The following is a 6,000-nucleotide window of genomic DNA, read 5'->3' as shown; positions in this document are numbered from 1 at the left end:
AGAGGAAATCTCTGAGGAATTTGTCTTCATCACCTTCAGCAAACTTGCTACCAGCAATGGTCCAGCAACCTCCACCTCTTGCTTTGCTGCTACACTCTCTGAGAACCAGGAGAAGGCACTCTTCCCTGCTGCCTGAGGTGCTCAGTGCTGAATCAAGGGACTATGAGGTCATGGCTGCCTCATCATTTGCCGCCCTGAACAGTCTTGACAACATAGAGACAATGTCTGAAGCTTGGGAGGCTGCTGTGGTCTGGAAGGACATCAGTGGCCATCTACCACTCAGCCTCCTGCAACAAGCCTTGGGGGAGGAGAAGGTGTAGTGGGGAGGAAAAGGAGGAGGAAAGAAACAGCTCGGCATTTCAGTGAAGGTATTTCAGGACATTTCATACCTTATCCTTGAATTCAAAACTGATCCGTGATTAAACCCTAAGGAGCATAGCGCTGTAGCTCAGGACAACTACATTGGTTGCTAATGCCAGATAGTCTCCCTAGCACTCACTTTTTACATTGCCTTTCCCCCCATCTTTTGATGCAATTCTAAAGACATAAATATTTCATTCAGAGTGTGGGAACAATGCTCCTTCCCTCGAATGAGGGAAGCCCAGTATCTAAAGCTGGAAAACTGTTGCTGCTGCTGCCACGGGAGTATCAAAACCCTGTGGGTTGGTAGTCAGTGTGCCTGGATTCCAGCTTTTCATCCCTCCCATGTGCCCGTGAGTCCAGGCAGGGCGTGGGAAATGCATGCTGAGATGCAGCTCAATTCCAGGGTATGAAAGCACGGAGATACTCTCTCTCCCCTAGAGAAAACCTTTTGTCCAGAGGAAAGAGGGACATCTCTCTCTTCAGGAGCTTGTCTCTAGAGGATGCTGTGCATGAAAGAAGAACTTCATTCTGAGCGAAAGAACTTGTCCCTTTCTCCTCTGCAGCTCAAACAGACCGTTATGACCATGGTAGTTGTGACGGACCTCCTTCAAAAGTAATGAAGTGTTTGACCAGCTCTCCTGGGTCGTGGGTCAACATGAGTGTATTGGGTTTGTGTGGCAGCGTTTTGGTAGTGGGGGGGCTACAGGGGTGGCTTCTGTGAGAAGCTGCTAGAAACTTCCCCTATGTCTGATAGAGCCAATGCCAGCTGGCTCCAAGACGGATCTGCCACTGGCTAAGGCCGAGCCCATCAGCAACAGTGGTAGCGCCTCTGGGATAACATATTTAAGAAGGGGGGGGAAAAACCGGGATGAGGCAGCCGGAGAAGAGAGGAGTGAGAATATGTGAGAGGAACAGCTCTGCAGACCCCAAGGTCAGTGAAGAAGGAGGGGGAGGAGGTGCTCCAAGCGCCGGAGCAGAGATTCCCCTGCAGCCCGTGGTGAAGACCACGGTGAGGCAGGCTGTGCCCCTGCACCCATGGAGGTCCACGGTGGAGCAGGTGGATGCCCGAAGGAGGCTGTGATCCTGTGGGGAGCCCACGCTGCAGCAGGCTCCTGGCAGGACCTGTGGAGCCATGGAGAGGTGTGTTATAAGCAGGTGCATATTGAGGATATTTTGGGTTCAGGGTTCCTTCTATGGAAAAGACCAAAGAGAGTATGGCAAGACTTGGGATGATCTCTCCTGATCCTCAGTCTCAGACAGGTACTCATCTTTGGATTCCACCTGGAGAGTGCTGAAGAAAGCCAGAACACTAAGGAAGGAGTCATCTCACTTCACTGTAGGTTACTACATCTGTGCTGCTGCCTCCTGTATTTTTTCATATCCAGTGGAGACAAAGAGAAGGGACTTTGTTGGTTTGATATTTATTACATTCCTGAGCTCCTCAAAGCACACTGTGGGTTTTGTTTTCTTGCAAAATGAGGATTAGCTTTCTAAAGTCTGCAACAGTAGCCTCAGGCCACTTCTTCTGGTGCTCTGGCTATGTTTTTATTCCTGTCCAAGCTTCAGAGGGGAGCTTGACTGAGAAAAGCCTGAGAAAGAACTGTGGAGGGAAGGAAAACTCCTGTTCTTTTTATTATAAAACTCTTGAGAGGTGTTTGAATACTGCAGTGAGCAATGGGAGTCCTGTTCTGTACTGTCTAAAATCTGCTCCCTTGCCCAGCCTGGGTGTGTGGGGACGAAGAGCTGTTCTCTGCAGGGAAACAGCCCCAGCCATGCTGTAGGAAAGACTTACTGGAATGACCATCATCTCTCAGATGCTCCTCCTGACCCACATGGAGAGCACAGTATGAGTCTGAGGGGACAGATGGAGGGCCTGGGAAGGGCTCAGGGACCAGGGAGTGAGCCAGGAACAGGGTAAATAACTCTGGAGGTAGGCACTTTCACCACCCAGCTCTCTATTAAGCAGGTTACTTGTTGATACTTGCCAAGTACTACAAGGGCTGCTTTTTGAACTGGCAAGTCCTGCTGTATGTCAGTCCTCATAAAAGGGCAGGGTCAGAATGGGCAGTAACCAAAGAAATGAAATCAAACTTTTGGGAACACCTTGAAGTACAAGATGGGAGGTCTCTGTTCTTTTGCAACACTGTTCCAGAGCTTCCAGCCTTGCAGCCTGCAGGACAGAAACCCACAAAATGCAAATTGTCCCTAACAATTGGGGCTAGATTTTCTTCTGTGCCACTCTAAGGTGGGCTGTACAAAGTGGTGCTCAAAGAGAAGATTTCTGGAAAAGTTTACTCCGAAGAGACAGCTCTGATTCTGCCCCCGCTTCCACAACACAGACTCATCTCTGCCTTTACTGAACTGGCCCACTGACTTGGCCACTGGGACACAATCTGTCATTTGTCTTTGAGCATTATTTTATTCAGCCAGTAGCTCCACTTCTTTCTGTGGATCAGGGATTGTTTTGCAAACGTAGGTGTGCAGGAAGCCAGCGTGCCAGGCTGTGTGCAGGGCTGGTCCATGAGCTGTTGGATGCAATATGGACATGTTGCAAAAGGGTGGTAAAGGACTGAATACATCAGCACGTTAATCAAAGCCCATGATAATTTTCCTGTGGAACTTGTAATTTCCTCACCTAGTGTCTTCTGAAAGGTGGAAGTTGTCTGGGTTCACGTAAGCATTGCAAGGGTACATCAGAGCACAGTGAAATTTTGAATGGTCTAGTCCTCAAGAATAGCCAAATTCATAAGCAGCAGCAAGGATCAATTTAACTTCTGCAGTACAGAATCACAGAGAAGTATCTTAAAAATGTGGCCTTTCTTTTTAGCATACAGAAAGACCAAATAAGCAGGACTAATGGCATTTTCCCTTCCCCTGAAATAAAACACAGGAGTTTTCATTAGTTTTGACTGTACCCCCTTAGTTAACTAAGTAACTGTAGTAAAAACATCGCAGATCCCAGGAACGGACACCCATAGACCCAACTCTTCTCTTAGTTAAACTTACTCCTATAGGCCAGTCACTTCAACTCTTCTTCCTCCATCCAGAAGACAGAGGATCATGTTGCTTGGGTAGCCTTTGGAAAGTACTTTAAAATCCATTGGGAACAAGTACTGCATAGCTGCTATGAGAGGCAGGTAAGGGCTTTACGGATACATATAAAAAGAAGAAAAGAAGCAATGCTGGTCTGAAAAGACATAACACTTGTGGGAAGCACTTTCTAGGGCTGTGTTTAGCAATATGCACTGCATATGTTTCTGTGCCTCTCCACCCACTGATTTTATTTAGATCATTTTCTGAACATTAGATCGTTTAGGTCGTTTAGAACATTTAGATCATTTTCAGTGCTGGTGAGGCCGCACCTCAAATCCTGTGTTCAGTTTTGGACCCCTCCCTACAAGAAGGACATTGAGATGCTGGAGCGTGTCCAGAGAAGGGCGACGAAGCTGGTGAGGGGTCTGGAGCACAAGTCTGATGAGGAGCGGCTGAGGGAGCTGGGGTTGTTCAGTCTGGAGAAGAGGAGGCTGAAGGGAGACCTTATCGCTCTCTACAACTACCTGAAAGGAGGTTGCAGAGAGGTGGGTGTAGGTCTCTTCTCCCAAGTGACTAGTGACAGGACTAGAGGAAATGGCCTCAAGTTGTGCCAGGGGAGGTTCAGGCTGGATATTAGGAAAAAGTTCTTTACTGAGAGAGTAGTGAAACATTGGAATAGGCTGCCCAGGGAGGTGGTAGAGTCACCCTCCCTGGAGGTATTCAAGGAGCGTGTGGATGTGGCATTGTGGGACATGGTTTAGTGGGCATGGTGGTGTTGGTTGATGGTTGGACTTGATGATCTTACAGGTCTTTTCCAACCTAAATGATTCTATGATTCTGTATCACTGTGAAAGTTTGAGAGCTGTACACAGTGTGAGTTGAGAGCAGTTAGCATGGGATAAAGCACCTGCACAAGACTTCTCCCATCCTTTCCTTAGTCCCCTCCCACCATTTTGGGCCACACAGCCAGCTTACGTAGTCACCAAAAAGGCCAGTTCCACATTTCTGAGCGGGTATTAACACTGTACGTTCACTTTCCTGGGACAGATGCACAAAGCTGAATAGAGCAGTTAGACGGGTGATCCAGCTGTGTCCTCCCGTGTCCACTCGGCACAGCCTCCCTGCACTCCTGCCCACATCTCCGTGCTTCTGCTGGTGCCCCCATCCACACCCAGCCTGTGTGCAAGGTGGTGGTGCTGAGCTACGCCATTCCCGGCTTTACAGCTATTCCTTCTAGAGCTGGTGGCTGTGCGTGGATTCAATGCCATTTTCCCTTCAGGAGATCTGAAAATCAAACCAGTACCCAGCATCATAAAATCAGCTTACATTTCTTAATGGGAACTCAGTGAAGAAGAATAATGAACAATGAGCTTCCTGTGGCTGAGGAAATCTAGTTGATACAGGCATGCTAAAGTTAGATAACTAACTAGTCCATAGGGCGCAATAGTATAATTTGATTATTCATATCAGCAACATGACACTCATTATTGAAAAATATTTACACCGAGTGGCTTCCTTCTTAGAAAGTCTTAACTCAGACAGACAGAAGCCACCGTAGACAGCAGACAGTGGCGGTGGTGGAGGTGTGGGTTAAATCCCTCTTACACCTCCATCTTCAGAAAAGCACTCATGACCTGATTTCTAGCTTCATATTCCCAAAGTGCAGCCAGGATATCCTTTGCTCATAGGCTCATTAAATCAGGCTCTAGGCTTGGGCCCTAAACGTGTCATCAAAACTCCTACTAAAAAAACACCCACTGCTCCCAGTAAGAGAAACAAAACATGGACCTAAAATATACTCTTTATTCTGAAAGTGACTGGCAACAACCAGAGGAGGAAAAGCAGCGGGGTACAGCTGCTTTTAGAGGCACACCATCTTCTACAGGAATAAACATTTTTATTCTCTCTCTGTGTAATGCAGTTTATATCACAAGTTTTAAATCTCACAAGGTAGCTGAGAGCCATTGAATGGTGTTTTAAGGCAAAGAGCATGCAGAGGAGCTAGTCGCAACTCTCCTGCATTTGGAGGACTATTAAAACCCAAGTGATGGAGGGAGAAGACAAAGGATGGCCCAGACCAAACCTGAATCTCAACACTGCCATTTTACTTTCTGGGGTATTTAAAAAAAGACAGATGGATGTAGCTGTTTCTAGAAAGAGTGTAGTGATGAAGAGGCTGAAGATGGACTCTTTTGCTTAAGACTTAAATTGGAATTTAGCCCATCTTTTGAAAACGGCAAAATACAGCAGGAGCGGTGCCACTAAAATGTAAGTAGAACTGAGCTGGGCAGTTGCAGAAACACATCTTAAAACAGCAAAATACAGCTGAAAAGCTCAAAGGTGCTGAGACTGTGGCCAGTTTTTAGATAGTAACTCACACAATAGATAGGCTATTTATCATGTGCTGATGTTTTCTCAATAGTTTTTAAAGGTTAAATAGATTTTGAACCAATTCATGCTGCTCTGACAATTTTATGAGAACAAAAATTAAAAGAACACAATTATAACTACTGTCCAAAAAGTTTGCTCAGGGTTTAGCATCAGACCACGTGTATTGCACTATGGGTTTTCAGATGGCGACATGCGACTGTTCCTGGAACCTTC

The sequence above is a fragment of the Gavia stellata genome, chromosome 1 (genome assembly GCF_030936135.1).
Source record: "Gavia stellata isolate bGavSte3 chromosome 1, bGavSte3.hap2, whole genome shotgun sequence".
Classification (NCBI taxonomy): domain Eukaryota; kingdom Metazoa; phylum Chordata; class Aves; order Gaviiformes; family Gaviidae; genus Gavia; species Gavia stellata.
The sequence above is the reverse complement of the archived record's forward strand: the minus strand, read 5'-3'. Positions refer to the sequence as shown.